The 20,507-nt window shown below is 39.9% G+C and overlaps 1 protein-coding gene across 2 annotated transcripts in view; it reads right to left on the minus strand.

The window, feature by feature from the left end:
• Positions 1-12,874, minus strand: part of TMOD3 (tropomodulin 3) — an 86,850-nt gene extending 73,976 nt beyond the window's left edge. For both annotated transcript variants that reach the window (XM_061180317.1, XM_061180316.1), the window contains exon 1: positions 12,703-12,874. The gene's annotated coding sequence lies outside the window, so the exon portion shown is untranslated. The remainder of the gene's footprint in view (positions 1-12,702) is intronic.
• Between the last annotated feature and the right edge of the window lie 7,633 nt (positions 12,875-20,507).

The following is a 20,507-nucleotide window of genomic DNA, read 5'->3' on the forward strand; positions in this document are numbered from 1 at the left end:
TGCTAAGTCCCCTAGTGGTCTTATCTCCATCTCCAGCTTTATTTATCTTTACTAACAAGGGTGACCCAGATACAGAACACAATGTCCACTGGTTACCACAGAAAAGGACATGTACACTATGATTTCAACCATACAAAAATATGTATGTGGATGAACAAAGCCTGGAAGGAAATGTGGAAAAATGAAACAGTTACATTAGAGTAATATGGTTAAGGTGACGTTCTTTTAAAAATGTTATCATTGTATTGTGTTATCAGTCAATAAAATCTGGAAGAAAAAAGAACCAACCTGTCTCCTTAGAAAACTGTTCCAAGACAAATTCAGGAACTGCGTCAAAAAGGATTGGACTGGAGTAGTGCAGTAGAAAGATGAAAACTAAAATGCATGGGTTTTATATATATATATATATATATATATATATATATATATATATATATATATTTACATCTATTTGGACCAAGTCAATAAACAGGAAAATATTAAGCTCTCTATAGCTTGCTCAGGGTGCAACTTCTACTGAAATGAGATCGGCTCCATCAACTCAACCCACAGAAAAGCCATTTAAAATTAAAACTTAGGGGCTTCCCTGGTGGCGCAGTGGTTGAGAATCTGCCTGCCAATGCAGGGGACACGGGTTCGAGTCCTGGTCTGGGAGGATCCCACATGCCGCGGAGCAGCTGGGCCCGTGAGCCACAACTGCTGAGCCTGCGTGGCTGGAGCCTGTGCTCCGCAATGGGAGAGGCCACGATGGTGAGAGGTCCGCGCACCGCGATGAAGAGTGGCCCCCGCTTGCCGCAACTGGAGGGGGCCCTGGCACAGAGGCTAAGACCCAACATAGCCAAAAGTAAATAAATTAATTAATTAAAAAAAAAAAATTAAAACTTAGGGACTTCCCTGGAGGTCCAGTGGTTAAGACTCTGCGCTTCCACTGCAGGGGGCGCAGGGATCAGGAACTAACATCCCACATGCCCCGTGGTGTGGCCAAAAAATAAATAAATAAAATAAAATTCAAATTCATTATTTGCACCTCCATCAGGAAATACATGGTAACTAGCCCTGGATCAATCTCAGTCTAGCTGCAGTATGGAAGAGGTGCATAAAAGTTATTGCTTTGTTTGTTTTAAAGATCCAGGACCCTTCTTAAGAAACTGACAATATAAGCAAAACTAAATTACAAAGTAGCTCAGCTTATTTTCAATTAAGTTGCCAAGTCAATCTAATGGCAAAGATTTTTTTAACCTATGTTGCTGGAACAACTGGATATCTGTATGAAAGGAAAATAAACCTAAACCCCTATCTCCCATCATAACACAAAAATTAATCTGAGATGGAACAAAGATCTAAAATGTAAAACCTAGAAAAAGAAAGCTTTAAAGGAGAAAAGCTTTTTTTAAAGAAACCTTTGCAACCCTGGGGATTGGCATAAAAAACACTAACCATAAAATTAAAAGTTAATAAAATGACTCCATAAAAAATTTCTGCTCATCACATCATTAAGAAAATAAATAGAAAAGCCAAAGCCTAGGTTAAAAAAAATCTCCAACACACGTACCAGACAAAAGACCTGTACTCAGAATATATAAAGAGCTCCTGTAAACAACAATAAAAAGATGAACCAGGGCTTCCCTCGTGGCGCAGTGGTTGAGAATCTGCCTGCCAATGCAGGGGACACGGGTTCGAGCCCTGGTCTGGGAAGATCCCACATGCCGCGGAGCAACTAGGCCCGTGAGCCACAATTACTGAGCCTGCGCGTCTGGAGCCTGTGCTCCGCAGCAAGAGAGGCCGCGATAATGAGAGGCCTGCGCACCGCGATGAAGAGTGGTCCCCACTTGCCGCAGCTAGAGAAAGCCCTCACACAAAAACGAAGACCCAGCACAGCCATAAATAAATAAATAAATAAATAAAAATTAAAAACAGAAACTTCATTTAAAAAAAAAAAAAAGATGAACCACCCAATGAAAAAAATAGGCAAAAGACTTGAACAGATGCTTCACAAAAGAAAATAAAGGATAGCTAATTAGCACATGATAAAGCATTCTACGTCCTTAATTGTCAGGAAAATGCAACTTAAAACCATAATGAGGTACCATTTTACATCCTCTAGTATGGCTAAAATAAAAAAGGCTGACAGCACTAAAATTTGGCAACATTAAAAATTAAAATTTGGGGAGTTCCCTGGTGGCCCAGTGGCTAAGACTCTGTGCTCCCAATGCAGGGGGCCTGGTACGACCCCTGGTCAGGAAACTAGATTCCACATGCAGCAACTAACAGTTCACATGCAGCAACTAAAGATCCTGCATGCCGCAACCAAAAGATCCTGCACACGGCAATGAAGATCCCGCGTGCCACAACTAACACCTGGTGCGGCCAAATAAATATTTTTTTTAAATTGTGTAGGGTTTCCCTGAGAGCGGAGTGGTTAAGAATCCGCCTGCCAATGTGGGGGACACGGGTTTGAGCCCCGGTCCGGGAAGATCCCACATGCCGCGGAGCAACTAAACCCGTGCGCCACGACTATTGAGCCTGCACTATAGAGCCAGCGAGGCACAACTACTGAAGCCCACATGCCTAGAGCCCGTGCTCTGCAATAAGAGAAGCCACCGCAACGAGAAGGCTGCGCACCACAACGAAGAGTAGCCCCCGCTCACCACAACTAGAGAAAGCCCCCACACAGCAACAAAGACCCAACGCAGCCAAAAATAAATAATAAATAAATAAAATAAATAAATTTTTTAAAAAAAGAAGAAATGAGATAAACAAATTGCGGTATATTCATACAATGTAATACTATTCATCAATAAAAGAGAACAAACCACTGATACACACAACACAGATAAATCTCAGAAACATCACGTTACAGGAAACAGGCAGACACAAAAAAGCACATACTACTGTATGACTCCATTTATGTCAAGTCCAAGACTAAGCAAAACAAACCTATGGTGTCAGAAATACAGAGTAAGAAAGTGGTGACCTTTCGGAGGGTGGGGGAGGGAAATGGCTGGAAAGCGGCATGAGGGTACTTTCTATGGTGATAAAAATATTTTCTATCTCTTTTGGTAGAAGTTACAGTGTATAAAATTGGCAGAACTCCTTGAACTGGACACTTATGATATATGCATTTTACTGAATGTTAATTACACCTCAGTAAAACAATACAAAGTAGCACTCTGCTTCAAGATATAAGTTAATGACTTTGTTTCAAATGAAATGCTAGAATACCCCCCACACACATGTTCAATTACTTTCCACTTTGGATTACTGACATCTCTATTCCTTCATTATTGCAAATCACCTAATGGATTACAGATGCACATAGGTAGATCGATATAATTATATGTGTTCATGTTTAATTTTTCATAAATGGCAAATCAAGTTTGATTCTTCACAATTTCAACACATACCTAATGGACTATGAGAAGTTCAGTAGAATTTTCTGTTTTCTTTACCATTTTCCTCTCAATGATTTTATAGTTGTCATTTTAGAGGGTCAGATATAAAACTGACTGAGAAAGAGTAAGGCATGTAAATCGAATGTCAGCAAGGAAGGACAATAGTGCTTTGACCACTATTACAGCCTAAAGAAAAACGCTCTGAACTATTTTTATCAAGACAGAGTCATATATATTTAAATTTAAGAACAACTGAAGGGGAGACCTTCAAGATGGCTGAGGAGTAAGACATGGAGATCACCTTCCTCCCCACAAATACATCAGAAATACATCTACATGTGGAACAACTCCTACAGAAAACCTACTGAATGCTGGCAGAAGACCTCAGACTTCCCAAAAGGCAAGAAACTCCCCACATATCTGGCCGTGTGGCTGACACGGTCTTGGTGCTCCGGCTGGGTGTCAGGCCTGTGCCTCTGAGGTGGGGGAGTCGAGTTCAGGACAAGAATTCAGAGTAATGATAGTAAAGATGATCCAAAATCTTGGAAATAGAATGGAGAAGATACAAGAAATGTTTAACAAGGACCTAGAAGAACTAAAGAGCAAACAAACAATGATGAACAACAGAATAAATGAAATTAAAAATTCTCTAGAAGGAATCAATAGCAGAATAACTGAGGCAGAAGAACGGATAAGTGACCTGGAAGATAAAATAGTGGAAATAACTACTGCAGAGCAGAATAAAGAAAAAAGAAGACAATTCAGGACAGTCTCAGAGACCTCTGGGACAACATTAAACGCACCAACATTCGAATTATACGGGTCCCATAAGAAGAAGAGAAAAAGAAAGGGACTGAGAAAATATTTGAAGAGATTATAGTTGAAAACTTCCCTAATAAGGGAAAGGAAATAGTCAATCAAGTCCAGGAAGCACAGAGAGTCCCATATGGGATAAATCCAAGGAGAAACATGCCAAGACACATATTAATCAAACTATCAAAAATTAAATACAAAGAAAAAGTATTAAAAGCAGCAAGGGAAAAACAACAAATAAAATACAAAGGAATCCCCATAAAGTTAACAGCTGATCTTTCATCATAAACTCTGAAAGCCAGAAGGGAGTGGCAGGACATATTTAAAGTGATGAAAGGGAAAAACCTACAACCAAGATTACTCTACCCGGCAAGGATCTCATTCAGATTAAACGGAGGAATTAAAACCTTTACAGACAAGCAAAAGCTAAGAGAATTCAGCACCACCAAACAAGCTTTAAAACAGATGCTAAAGGAACTTCTCTAGACAGGAAACACAAGAGAAGGAAAAGACCTACAGTAACAAAACCAAAACATTTAAGAAAATGGTCATAGGAACATACATATCGATAATAACCTTGAATGTAAATGGATTAAATGTCCCAACCAAAAGACACAGACCGGCTGAATGGATACAAAAACAAGACCCATATATATGCTGTCTACAAGAGACCCACTTCAGACCTAGGGACACATACAGACTGAAAGTGAGGGGATGGAAAAAGATATTCCATGCAAATGGAAATCAAAAGAAAGCTGGAGTAGCAATACTCATATCAGATAAAGTGAACTTTAAAATAAAGATTGTTACAAGAGACAAGGAAGGACACTACATAATGATCAAGGGATCAATCCAAGAAGAAGATATAACAATTATAAATATATATGCACCCAACATATAAGCACCTCAATACATAAGGCAACTGCTAACAGATATAGAAGAGGAAATCGACAGAAACGCAATAATAGTGGGGGACTTTAACAACTCACTTACACCAATGGACAGATCATCCAAACAGAAAATTAATAAGGAAACACAAGCTTTAAATGACACAAGAGACCAGATAGATTTAATTGATATTTATAGGACATTCCATCCAAAAAGAGTAGATTACACTTTCTTCTCAAGTGCACACAGAACATTCTCCAGGACAGATCACATCTTGGGTCACAAATCAAGCCTCAGTAAATTTAAGAAAATTGAAATCATATCAAGCATCTTTTCTGACCACAAAGCTACGAGATTAGAAATCAGTTACAGGGAAAAAACGTAAGAAACACAAACACATGGAGGCTAAACAATAAATTACTAAATAACCAAGAGATCACTGAAGAAATCAAAGAGGAAATCACAAAATACCTAGAGACAAATGACAATGGAAACACAACAATCCAAAACCTATGGGATGCAGCAAAAGCAGTTCTAACAGGGAAGTTTAGAGCAATAAAATCCTACCTCAAGAAACAAGAAAAATCTCAAATAAACAATCTAAACTTACACCTAAAGGAACTAGAGAAAGAAGAACAAACAAAATCCAAACTTAGTAGAAAGAAAGAAATCATAAAAATCAGAGCAGAAATAAATGAAATAGAAACAAAGAAAACAATGGCAGAGATGAATAAAACTAAAAGCTGGTTCTTTGAGAAGATAAACAAAATTGATAAACCATTAGCCAGACTCATCAAGAAAAAGAGAGGACTCAAATCAATAAAATTAGAAATGAAAAAGAAGTTACAACGGACACCACAGAAATACAAAGCATCATAAGAGACTACTACAAGCAACTCTATGCCAATAAAATGGACAACCTGGAAGAAATGTACAAATTCTTAGAAAGGTATAACCTTCCAAGACTGAACCAGAAAGAAATAGAAAATATGAACAGACCAATCACAAATAATGAAATTGAAACTGTGATTAAAAATCTTCCAACAAACAAAAGTCCAGGACCAGACGGCTTCACAGGTGAATTCTATCAAACATTTAGAGAAGACCCAACACCCATCCTTCTCAAACTCTTCCAAAAAATTGCAGAGGAAGGAACACTCCCAAACTCATTCTATGAGACCACCATCACCCTGATACCAAAAGCAGACAAAGATATTACAAAAAAAGAAAATTACAGACCAGTATCACTGATGAATATAGATGCAAAAATCCTCAACAAAATACTAGCAAACAGAATCCAACAACACATTAAAAGGATCATACACCATGATCAAGTGGGATTTATCCCAGGGATGCAAGGATTCTTCAATATACGCAAATCAATCAATGTGATACACCATATTAACAAATTAAAGAATAAAAACCATATGATCATCTCAATAGATGCAGAAAAAGCTTTTGACAAAATTCAACACCGATTTATGATAAAAACTCTCCAGAAAAGTGGGCATAGAGGGAACCTACCTCAACATAATAAAGGCCATATACGACAAACCCACAGCAAACATCAATTCTCAATGGTGAAAAACTGAAAGCATTTCCTCTAAGATCAGGAACAAGACAAGGATGTCCACTCTCACCACTATTATTCAACATAGTTTTGGAAGTCCTAGCCACGGCAATCAGAGAAGAAAAAGAAATTAAAGAATACAAATTGGAAAAGAAGAAGTAAAACTGTCACTGTTTGCAGATGACATGATACTATACATAGAGAATCCTAAAGATGCCACCAGAAAACTACTAGAGCTAATCAATAAATCTGGTAAAGTTGCAGGATACAAAATTAACGCACAGAAATCTCTTGCATTCCTATACACTAATGATGAAAAATCTGAAAGAGAAATTAAGGAAACACTCCCATTTACCATTGCAACAAAAAGAATAAAATACCTAGGAATAAACCTAGCTAGGGAGACAAAACACCTGTATGCAGAAAACTATAAGACACTGATGAAAGAAATTAAAGATGATACAAACAGATGGAGAGATATACCATGCTCTTGGATTGGAAGAATCAATATTGTGAAAATGACTATACTACCCAAAGCTATCTACAGAATCAATGTAATTCCTATCAAATTACCAATGGCGTTTTTTACAGAACTAGAACAAAAAATCTTAAAATTTGTATGGAGACAAAAAAGACTCCGAATAGCCAAAGCAGTCTTGAGGGAAAAAAACGGAGCTGGAGGAATCAGACTCCCTGACTTCAGACTATACTACAAAGCTACAGTAATCAAGACAGTAGGGTACTGCACAAAAACAGAACTATAGATCAATGGAACAGGATAGAAAGCCCAGAAATAAACCCATGAACCTATGGTCAACTAATCTATGACAAAAGAGGCAAGGATATACAATGGAGAAAAGACAGCCTCTTCAATAAGCGGTGCTGGGAAAACTGGACAGCTATAGGTAAAAGAATGAAATTAGAACACTCCCTAACACCATACACAAAAATAAACTCAAAATGTATTAAAGACCTAAATGTAAGGCCAGACACTATCAAACTCTTAGAGGAAAACATAGGCAGAACACTCTATGACATAAATCACAGCAAGATGTTTTTTGACCCACCTCCTAGAGAAATGGCTATAAAATCAAAAATAAACACATGGCACCTAATGAAACTTAAAAGCTTTGCACAGCAAAGGAAACCATAAACAAGACCAAAAGACAACCGTCAGAGTGGGAGAAAATATTTGCAAATGAAGCAACTGACAAAGGATTAATCTCCAAAATTTATAAGCAGCTCATGCAGCTCAATATCAAAAAAACTAACAACCCAATCCAAAAATAGGCAGAAGACTTAAATAGACATTTCTCCAAAGAAGATATACAGACTGCCAACAAACACATGAAAGGATGCTCAACATCACTAATCATTAGAGAAATGCAAATCAAAACCACAATGAGGTATCACCTCACACCAGTCAGAATGGCCATCATCAAAAAATCTACAAACTATAAATGCTGGAGAGGGTGTGGAGAAAAGGGAACCCTCTTGCACTGTTGGTGGGAATGTAAACTGATACAGCCACTATGGAGAACGGTAGGGAGGTTCCTTAAAAAACTAAAAATAGAACTACCATACAACCCAGCAATCCCACTACTGGGCATATACCCTGAGAAAACCATAATTCAAAAAGAAGCATGTACCACAGTGTTCATTGCAGCTCTATTTACAATAGCCAGGACACGGAAGCAACCTAAGTGTCCATCCACAGATGAATGGATAAAGAAGATGTGGCACATATATACAATGGAATCTTACTCAGCCACAAAAAGAAACGAAATTGAGTTATTTGTAGTGAGGTGGATGGACCTAGAGACTGTCATACAGAGTGAAGTAAGTCAGAACGAGAAAAACAAATACCGTATGCTAACACATATATATGGAATCTAAAAAAAAAAAAAGAATGATTCTGAAGAACCTAAGGGCAGGACCGGAATAAAGACGCAGATGTAGAGAATGGACTTGAGGACATGGGGAGGGGGAAGGGTAAGCTGGGAGGAAGTGAGAGAGTGGCATGGACATATATACACTGCCAAATGTAAAATAGATAGCTAGTGGGAAGCATTCACATAGCACAGGGATATCAGCTCCGTGCTTTGTGACCATCTAGAAGGGTGGGATAGGGAGGGTGGGAGGGAGACGCAAGAGGGAGGAGATATGGGTATATATGTATATATATAGCTGATTCGCTTTGTTATAAAGCAGAAACTAACACACCATTGTAAAGCAATTATACTCCAATGACGATGTTAAAAAAATAAATAAAGACCTCTGGATGGAAAAAAAAAAAACCATTGAAAAGCTGGCATAATTTGCCAGCTAATTTGAACTTTAAAAGATAACACATCCTAAATAACAAGAGCACTGTATGTCAGACAGACAGCTGAAAACCACCGAGACCTTTTCTACTGTTTTACTGAGTCCTCCTCTGCGCCTCTATCCAGGTCTATTTTCATCTTCACCACCTCTCATCCTCCCTAGGATACTGCTCAGACCTAACTGACTTTCATATAGCCAGCTCACCCCAAGTTCCAAATAAATTAATTTATGAAATTGTACTATATTCTATGTAGATATGTCATAAACACACTCAAACAGTATAGAGAGTACAGCCTGGGGGAAAACATGACCACTGAGTGGGAAAAAGATGACTTCACTTGTTTTCTACCCCGAAAACTGTGGAAGATCTGTCCGTTTGAACTCCTACCACAAGTTTTTATTCCCTACAGACAACTCTTACAGTGCTCTGAACTATAAACAAGTACACATGCCTAATCTCAGAGGGAGTAGGCTCCCAGACAAAAAACATGTCTTCTATGTCTGTATTCACCATGAGCCTAAGACAATACCTTGAACAGGATGGGGCAAAACACAAGTTGAATTATTGAATTACTGAATTAACGTAAATGAAAACAGTTGAGGGTGGAAGAGGAGGAGAGAAAAAAAGCTGAGAGGATACATCAAAGAGAAAGGAGAAGGGAAGGAGCAAAAGAAGAGAAAAAAGAAAAGAAAACTTGTGATGGAAATTCTTTTTGTTAGAGTAGGATTACTTTTTTTAAATTGAGAGTTGGAAAAAGCCATTGCTATGCACCTCATATCACAGCTATCAACACTAGTCTTTTTTTGTTTTTTAACATCTTTATTGGAGTATATTTGCTTTACAATGGTGTGTCAGTTTCTGCTGTATAACAAAGTGAATCAGCTATACATATACATATATCCCCATATCTACTCCCTCTTTCGTCTCCCTCCCATCCTCCCTATCCCACCCCTCTAGGTGGTCACAAAGCACGGAGCTGATATCCCTGTGCTATGTGGATGCTGCCCACTAGCTATCTATTTTACATTTGGTAGCGTATATATGTCCATGCCACTCTCTCACTTCGTCCCAGCTTACCCTTCCCCCTCCCCATGTCCTCAAGTCCATTCTCTACGTCTGCATCTTTATTCCTGTCCTGCCTGTAGGTTTTTCAGAACCATTTTTTTTTTTTTTAGATTCCATATATATGTGTTAGCATACGGTATTTGTTTTCTCTTTCTGACTTACTTCACTCTGTATGACAGTCTCTAGGTCCATCCACCTCACTACAAATAACTCAATTTCGTTTCTTTTTGTGGCTGAGTAAGATTCCATTGTATATATGTGCCACATCTTCTTTATCCATTCATCTGTGGATGGACACTTAGGTTGCTTCCATGTCCTGGCTATTGTAAATAGAGCTGCAATGAACACTGTGGTACATGCTTCTTTTTGAATTATGGTTTTCTCAGGGTATATGCCCAGTAGTGGGATTGCTGGGTTGTATGGTAGTTCTATTTTTAGTTTTTTTTTTTTTTTTAAATATTTATTTATTTATTTGGTTACATGGGGTCTTAGTTGTGGCAGGCAGACTCCATAGTTGCAGCATGCGGGCTCCTTAGTTGCAGCACATGGGCTCCTCAGCTGTGGCACGCGAACTCTTAGTTGCGGCATGCATGTGGGATCCAGTTCCCCGAGCAGGGATCGAACCCGGGCTCCCAGCACCGGGAGCTCAGAGTCTTATCCACTGTGCCACCAGGGAAGTCCCTATTTTTAGTTTTTTAAGGAACCTCCCTACCGTTCTCCATAGTGGCTGTATCAGTTTACATTCCCACCAACAGTGCAAGAGGGTTCCCTTTTCTCCACACCCTCTCCAGCATTTATCAACACTGGTCTTTAAACTGTCATTATACACACCTTAAAATATCTCCTAACCCTTGATATTCAAAGTGTGGCCTCCCACTGCAACTACAGTATTCCCTTCCTGACCAGCAGATTCCAAGCCCCCACTGCAAACCTACAAGTTTCTGGGTGATTTATGGCTGTTAAAGTTTGAGAAGCACCACCCTACACCATTCAAGTCCTTTCTGTTGTACTGAACCTGTGTTTTATTTAAATGGACCAGTAGCTAACACTTGAAAAATCTCTGATTAGAGGAAACTGATCATTGTAATTGGATTTGATCTGTATGTATTTAACTTTAGGTTAAGTTATTAATTACAGAGTAATTTGGCCTGGAGGGTATACCACAAAACTTTCATACCACTACCACTAACTAGTCATAACAACATGATTAAAAGAAATTGAGCATTACGTCAGTGACATCCTCAAGAACTCAGTTTTGTTCCTTCATGCCTAGCACTGGGCTTGGAATGACAGGTGTGGCCAGTGTTTCCTGACTGAATGAAATAAATGAATTTTTACAATCAGATATCTAGGGCTGACAATCTTGGGGTCATCTGGCCAAACAACCTCATTTTAAAGATGAGCAAACTAGAAATCCTGAGAGGCTCAAAAGCAAGCAAGCTAAACGAGCCAAAATATGCTGCATCTCACATTTTCCCTTTTTGTTCCTTTCCTAGGAACGTGTTAGAAAAGTGATTCTAAGTATTCTAATAAAATGACTGTGGGCTCTTAAAGAAGTGATAGGGTAAAAAGGTGCCTAGGACTAGTAAGAAGAGACTGGCAAAGGTAAATGAGGTTGGACAAAACTATTTTTCTAAGCCTAATATACTTTTGGACAGGCCAATTAATTAATCAATTTAATCTGCTGAAAAATCTGAAAGAATTCTCAGAAAAAGAAACATGAGCTGAATGAAAATGTTACAAACCAAGGGAGACCGCACATAACTAACTTAAATCTCCACAGGCTTATTTCCTGTTCAAGTATGACCTCCTGGGATAAGTTTTACTGCAGTGTTCATTACCAGATGACTTTTGGTTTTAAGAGAAGCCAAGGGCAAGTTGGAAATGTGATTCTTAACTAAACATAAAAAAACCAAAAACCAGAACAAAAATCCCCCTGCGGCTGTTTCTCATTTGTTTGTAATCAGAATGCTGGCTTGCAGAGGAAACACACCAATTTCTGTAAGCAAAAATATAACGACCCAGTCACGTCCTCAAAACAAACCAACATACAAACTTCACAGCCGGATCCAGCTGTGCTGCGCAGGAGCCAGGAATTTATTCTAAGAGCAGATAGATCAAAACGGCGAACGCAAGACAAGCCAGATTTCAATCAAAAAGAAAAGGGTGTGCCCTACTTTTTTTTTTTTTCCTCTTCTTCTTTGCAACTTTCACCCAGTAGAAACCTTTGAAGGAGTCTTGGTGAAAAAAACCTTTTCAGACGCTAGTCCCCCGAGCTACACCTCGGTGGGGTGGAAAGGGTAGGCACCGCGAGCTCGCACGGTCGCGGCCCGCGCAGGCTCCAGCCGGGAGGGGAAGGGGCCGGTCCCGAACCCGGCAAGGCCGGGCCCCCCGAGTGATTCATCAGCAACTCGCGATTCGCGCGCCTCCACCGCGGGCAACGCCCAGCGCTTCCCACCGCTCCTACCCCGGCCCGTTAGCCCCGAAGCAGCCCCCAGCGTCCCCTCGCTCCCCGAGAGGGACTGGTAGGGAAGGAGATCACAGCCAGGCAGTGGAAGGCAACCTCTCCCGCCTCAGCCACCATGGCCGGTGCGACTCCCTGCCCGCGCCCGCAGACGGACTTCCTGGAAAGCACGGTCTTGGCTTACCTGACTGGAGCCCGCTAGGGCCACCGACCTCCTTCACAGACCCGCGGGGACGGCCTGCCGCTCAGTTCCCAGTACCCGCCCGTCTGCCTGCTGCCGCCTCCCAGGGAGTTGTCTGATCCACCGCCGGCAGCTCCCCCAACTCGACGGCCCAGGTTCCCACTCCGCCGCCGATGCGCGTGCGCACTCCCAGGTCGCGGGGCATCCTGGGAGTTGTAGTTCGAGCGAGGAGGGCGCGGCTCAGCGCAGACCTTGGTCTTTTCTGTGTGCAGGACTTTGGAAGTGGCTGCGGATACCAAGCCTTACACCAGCCTGAGAAAACGTCCTTTACTAGTGGAAATATCTACCTTGGACCCTTTGGGAGCTATAAACAGCAGCTAGAGGCTCCTTAGTATAGATTTCCTCTTTACTTTGACTTTTAGTCAAGAGGGACACAAGGCAGGACTTGTGTTGTACCCTTCGTTGCTAATGTGAGGACATAACATCGAGACCTTTAAACTTGTCGTGAAAAACTGATAGAAAAGGAAACAGGCCAAGCACGAGAGGGACGTAAATCAGGCGGATGTCACCTCAAGCGCATAGTGGCCCTAGTGATTTCCTTAGGTTTGCAACCAGGGGTGATGTCGCCGCGATCAGTTTCCACCCCATCCCATCTTCGCATTCCAGCTTCAAGCTGTACAACAGGCAGTGGAACTGGGCTGATGTAAGTGGGAGAAAAAAGTAGAAGCGCTGCTTAAAGGGGGGAACTGGGGCAGGTGGGCACTCTGAAGGCGAAGAGGAAGACAGCGGGAATACTTCAGATGGCAGCTCTAGGGTGGCCTATGAAATGGCTGCCTTTTGTCCAGGGCTCTGAGGACAGGGAACAGCCACGGCCTTGCATTCATTCCTTTAATCACTCACCGGTAATTTTCCTGGCCTGCTCTTCAGGAATAAACCATTCCCCGGAGTAATGCTCAGCTTTGATACGCCTTCTCAAAAAATACAGCCAGATAGAGGATTGAAGTGCCTGCTTGAGATACATTCCAGCTACACCCAGTGTGGGAGCCGACTAATTGTTAAGCCTCCCCTGGCATTTACTTCTTCCCCTCAGAGCAGGGAGCACCCCAGGTAAACACCCTGGAATTTCATGCAATTAACATCCACTAATTCTAGCAATGAAGATCACTGATGATTTGGAGTTTTTCAGGAAAAAAAAAAAAGAAAGAAAGAAAGAGAAAAAAAGAAAAAAAAAACCCTCCAAAATGCAAATACACTTAGAAGGCAATTAACATTAAATCTTGTGCCATTGCATCTTATTTTCTATAGCATCTTCGTGGGAATCAATTTCTCAAATATTCTTGGAGATAACAGCTGAGAGCAATTTCCTACAGAATTCAGAATTCAGGTTCAACTTTTATTGAATATTTAACCCACACCAAGAACTGTGCCAGCACTCCCTTTATAATATCTCATCCAATCCTCTAAATAACCCTGCAAAGAATATATTAGTATCCTCCATTTCTACAGATGAGAAAACTAAGACTCAGAAAAGTTAAGTAATCTGTGCAAGGTCACACAGCCAGTAACTGGAGATCCAGAAATGAAGTACAGGTAGCCTGACTTAAATTCTAGCATGCTTTCCACTGTTGATCAGACTGTCTCCTAAATTTCATCAAATTCTTTAAAGTAAGATCATCTGTGTCCATGTCCAAGTTACATAAAAAAAAAATTCTCTAACACAGTCCAGGGAGATGGTGTTCTGACTGGATGAGCTGAATATCTGGATTCATTTGGTAGTTCTGTATTTCATTATAAGTTAATATATAGGTGTTATGCTAACTGGCAAGTCTCTTGTGAGTTCCTGCTACACCTCTGGGGAAACTGACAAAATAGAGTTCCTGAAAAAGCAAAGCAGAGAACCATGGTTATCCAGATATGGTTTATTTTAAGAAGGACTTTCCTTTACAGCGATATGGCTTCTTCTGCTTTGCTCTTTAATAAGCAGAGAGGGCTTTTAATTCAATGTCTGACTGATTTAAACTATGACACATTTCCTCCCTGACCTTCCAATATGGGGTATTAGGCATACATTAAATATATTTTCTTTTTTAGCTCTTTAAGTTTTTCCTAACAAATGCCTTCATCTTATTCTAATTCATTTTTCTAAAATAAAGTGATTTGGTGATGGATTCTTTTCCTTTCTTCAGACAAGTGTTATCATATTGTAATCACAAGACTCACAAATATGAGTCGCCTAAACCCATATACATTAAATACCACATATGGTACCAGACGTATTAAGAATAACATCCTAGTATTGGATAAAACTGTAAAAAAATAGAACCTTCCTCACTGCTTTCTTTCTCTAACTACAATCTCTTCTGTATACCAGTGCCAGAATGATCTTTTTAAAATAAATCAGATCATGTCACCCTCCTGCTCCAAACCACTTAGGGCTTCCCAACACATTTCCTTTGGAAAGGAAAGGAAATTCCTTTACAATACAATCCACCCCCACCAGTCCTTACATGAAAATTTTTATTTCCTACCACGCATACACTCTTTTGCTCTACTCCAGTCACAGGGCCTCCCTGAGGTTTCTCAATCCTGCCAAGTATTTTCTCACTTCAAGTTCTTTCTACTACACGGGAGAATGCTTCCCTCCCAAATACTCGTGGCTAACGCCCTCATTTTCATGAAGGTTCTGTTCAAATGTCACCTCTGAAAGGTCTTCTCTGATCCTCTTACCCTGTCTTTCTCCCCTTTACTTGCTTTGTCTTCTTAGCACCTGTCACTCCCTAACATCTTGCTTTATTTACTCACGTAAGCTTAAGGAGTTTGCATCATTTACCCCTCTCTCCCTAGCATCTGCAACAATGCCTGACATACAATAGGTATTCAATAAATATTTGTAAATAAATGAATAACTTTCCCTCCCCCTCCTGCACATGAGTGGGATACAGATCCACAAGGTTCATGGTAAATGCCAGCCAAGGTCCTGATGCAGCTATAAACAGCAGCTGTGAGAGGGTTTGGCTCCACAGGACAAGATCCAGTGAAACTCATCCTGAAATGGAGACAGAGCTCTCTTAAAAGGACTACACTTTATGGGTTGCCATTATTAGTTTACAGTTAGAAAAAGCACAATTCTAGAAGAGGGAAAAAAAGGCAAAACCTGAAAATTATATTTACATAAATAAGTGAAAAGGTTAATCCACTAAATGCCTGTGGTGGATTGCAATATTGTTCCCAACTATTTGCTCTCCCGTAGAGGAAAAGACTACCTTACCCACTGTTATATGACTTGCAGTGCCTCTCTGTAGATATTTTCAGGCTTCTTTTCCTTCTTTCTTCACAAAAATACTGTCATATTGTAATCGCAAAGCTTACAAACATGAATTTGCTTTCGCCAATAAAATGAATTGAAGCGACAATATGACAGCTTTGAGTGGAGGCTTTAAGAGTGCCATTTCCTACTCGTGTGCTTACTCTTTCCTTCCACCAAGAGAATGGCATGTCCCAAATAGAGTCTTGTCCTTCTGCCTGGGTTTTAGAATGAGAAGTCACATGGAATCAGAGCCTCGGCTGAACACAGGTGCTGACGTGTAATGCGAGCAAGAAGTAAACAGAGATTTAGGTTTGTTTGTTACTATAGACTGACCTAGCAAAGCTGACTACTGCAGTGCCTATTCCATGAAAGGCGATCCTCTGAAATAAAAGTGGTCTGGCACCCCTCCCCACACATTTAATCCCACTTCAAGTAATGGAAAACAGTTTAAGTTCAACATACGAAAGAGAACACATCTGAGACTGTTAGGTAAAATATTTGAATAAGGAACAGAGTACACATCCTGTTAGTTTTCAGGGTTTCGCCAGAGTGAAAGTGATTGACAAAATGACACTGTGACTTTACTTAATGTATTACAAGCCCTAAGCAGTGTTATCTTTAAACTTCCCGCCAGAGTAACTCATAAAGCGTGTCACACTGAATCATCATTTGCAAATTAATGTCAGCGGCAATTTTCTTGTTATCAAAAGTTCCTTTAGGAAATAGTTTCCTTGATATACTGAAGTTTTTTTTTTTTTTTTAATGTGTTTTATAGGAGAACTGAGAAAACTTAAGCTAAAGACATCAGGTTGTAACTAAAAGGTAAGGATTTCATCCCTGGGAGCTTAGAGTTGGTTAAAGCAGTGGGAGGGAGGAATCAGAGAAGACAAACACCATAGCTGGGGCGCAGGATTTTATAGAAAGGATTCAAGCAAAGCCTTTAGCTTGAAATATCTTTCCCTAGCACCCCATCTCTGCTTGTTAGAAGCTTCCTCATGTTTCATTGCCCGTCTCAAGTGCCTGTTTCTGACTCAAACTTCCCTAAGGCCATCAGCTGGAATTGATTTTGCCATTCCTCATATTTTCATACCCTACTGTGCCTCCGCTGAAGGTGCACTAAATGCATATTTCAGCTAAGTGCCAAAGGGCTGAGAATTTAAATTTTCAGCTGAAGCCAAGGTTGCTCACAGATATCACTATCAAAAAATAAACTTCTGGATACACAAATAAACCTAAATTTTGATGCCAAAATTTAAATTATTGTTTTAATATTATTTAAAATGTTAGTGCTAAAATAGTAAAGTTTAACATAGTATAGCATAGGAACAATAATTTCCCAGTTCTGTGAGCTGTTAGACTCTCCTACAGTCACTGGAGAGTCAGATTTCAGCAGAGGCGAGTGGATGAACAAGAGCCATGTCCTAAATGGAACTAAATAAGAATTAAATTCTGGTTTTAAATTATACATGCTAGGTACACCAAAGATTTCTATAAAGAGTAATAGTATTATGTAATCTCTACTTATCTTTCCTTGTATTATTATTTTAAAATTTTAAGCATATATTGACTAAAAAAGATATTCTTGTTCTTCCTAAGTTATCTAACTAATGCAGTCTCTCTTTATATTTGTAGTAACTGTCAACCTATTTCCCTACTTATCTACTTGAAAGTTCTTAATACTTTTTAATAGTTTTTGAATTAATTTATTTTTAATTGATGTTGAAGACAAAAGAAACCTTTCACAATCAGCAATTATTACAGCATTTTACTTATCCAATTAGCAATATACATTTATATTTGATAGAATTTCAACAAATAAATAACAGATTTTTCACTCAGATTAAATCTAGAATACCTGCCTATATCTGAAAATCAATATTCATAAAATAATAGCAAATCTAAATGACATACTTTGTTCTTATCAGTGACATTGTTGACTGATTAGATATAAGAATTACCTTTAAAAATACCTATCACCAACCATGCCAAAGTTCAAGGATGATGGGAATAATATTGAAGTAGGCATTCCAAAAGCTGAGGCCCAAAGCCCAGGACAAATAACAGATTTTTGGACAAATATCAAGACTCTTTGTCTACTGTCACTGAAGCTAGAGTTGGCTTTTAGGCAGGCTCATTCCACTTCTTACTCACAGTTAAGCTTTTAGTCAACACCAAAGTCTTTATCCACACAGATGGCAATTAAGTCACATTTTTCCCATTCTATCTTTTGTAGTTGACTTTTTGGATTAAAAGTAGAAAACTAGAGACTTTCCTGGTGGCACAGTGAATAAGAATCCGCCTGCCGATGCAAGGGACATGGGTTCGATCCCTGGTCCAGGAAGATCTCACGTGCTGCTGAGCAACTAAGCCCATGCACCACAACTACTGAGCCTGCGCTCTAGAGCCCACGAGCCACAACTACTGAGCCCGTGTGCCACAACTACTGAAGCCCGCGTGCCTAGACTAGCCCGAGCTCCGCAACAAGAGAAGCCACCGCAATGAGAAGCCCACGCACCACAACAAAGAGTAGCCCCCGCTTGCCACGTGCAGCAACCAAGACCCAACGCAGCCAAAAATAAATAAATAAATTTATATATATATTTTAAAAAAGTAGAAAACTACTATTGTTTCTATTCAATTTCATCTGATTAGACACAGGCTTAGATTTTGGCCTGTCCAGATATTTTTGAACCTCTCGAAGTATTCCTTATCTCTCCCAGTGCCCATTAGTTAAAGACTCAGTCTGTATTCCATGAGTATCACATCCAAATTACTGGTGAACTGCTAACCAAAACTCATCAAGGAAAGAGCCATGTAGTGGCTAAGCCCTCCTGGTTGAAATTCTTCCATTCATCAGCCTTTACTTATGATCATGAGTCAAAAAAAAAAAAAAAAGACTGTTTAAACCAGTCATTTAACTATTTAGTTGAACTGTTATACAGCCCACATTTCTCAAGGGTGTTGAGACTTTCTCAAATGTCTTGATGAAATCCAAACACAGTATGTTCTTTTGACTGTACTCTCATGATTTCCTATCATTTAATATAAGTGAATCTGTGCTACCTGTTAGAGATCACTGCTTCACTTCTAACTGCTTACAAACCACTAAAGCGGATAATACACTTTTCTAAGATTTTTGCTCAGGATTGATAAGTTCAGTGGTCTACAATTTGGAGACCTCCCCCACCTCCACCCGGCCTCCACCACCACGCCTTTTGAGTCATGCATTGATTTTCCTACATCATGTTCTTTCTTAGGTTGGTTGGGCCAAAGCATAGCCCCGCCTCATCCAAGCTCATGTACATCTAGTTCCTACAGAGGCCCTGTGACATGTGGGATACTTGCAGGAAGCTGTGGGCATCTGATTGTGTTCCCTGACTGGTGGGCTGGGAAGCAAGCTGTTAGCTGAGGCAGGGAGGGTGTGGGGCACCACTTCTTACAGCCCCAGAGAAAGGCTGAATGATCAAGAGAGGGTGGTCCATAACAGAGTCAAGTCTAATATACAACAAACTCAAAGTCAAGGAGTCACTGCTCAAAGCCAGACTGCCAAATCCAAAGGAGGGCACCCAGAAAGCGGGGCAAGTACAAGCAAGTTGAAACATCAGGGAATTCATGAGGAGCCAAATGAGAGGGTGGGTCAGGAGTAACTTCTGAGTCAGCTGTATCTTATTTATATTTGATTCTTGGAGTGATGGGGGAGGGCCTGTCTGCCAGAAGGGAATGGACAGTGGAAACATAAAAATGAGTAAGATTCAGTCCTCCTTAAATTCCTGACATTGTCAGCATTAAACAGGGAACTTTGTTGCTGTTAATACCCATGGATATTAATTTAGGTTAGAATTTAGGATACTAATACCTAAGTGCCTTCTGTATGCCAGGCACTGCTCTAAGTATTTTTACACATGAATCCTCATAATAGTCCTACTGTGAAGTACGACTGTGATTCCTATTTCAGAGGTGAAGAGACTGAGGCTAGGTAATTTGCAGAAATTCACACAACTAACAGAAGTGAGATCTGAACTAGGCAAGTCTGACCCCAAAGTGCACACCTGTAACTCCCATTCATTACAGCCTCAGAGACTGAGAGAATTCTTCAGAGAAAGTAATTACTTTACCTCCTTGACCATGAAAAGGTATGAGACAGCAAATATAGAAATTAGATACAGGCCTTCTATGCTTCTTCTTGGACCTCATCATCAGTCTAAGTGACGAAGAGTTAGGGCAGAGTTCAACAGGGTGGCAGAAAGAGTAGGTTTTCTTGTTTTTCCAGGACAAGCCTTTACAATGTTATTTTATTTTTAGTGTTCCCTGTTTTGAATCCCAGCATAGCTTACAAAAAATTTAATTCCAAAGTTAATATAAAAAATTCAAGGTAAAATACTTAACACATTTGGGGTTAAGTATATCTGTATTCTTGCTCCCATTTATTCTAACAAATGTTAACTGTTTAGCTGAATGTGTGTGTGTGTATGTGTGTGTGTGTATTTTCATTTTAATAAGG

Source organism: Eubalaena glacialis, chromosome 2, assembly GCF_028564815.1.
Source record: "Eubalaena glacialis isolate mEubGla1 chromosome 2, mEubGla1.1.hap2.+ XY, whole genome shotgun sequence".
In the NCBI taxonomy this organism is placed as follows: domain Eukaryota; kingdom Metazoa; phylum Chordata; class Mammalia; order Artiodactyla; family Balaenidae; genus Eubalaena; species Eubalaena glacialis.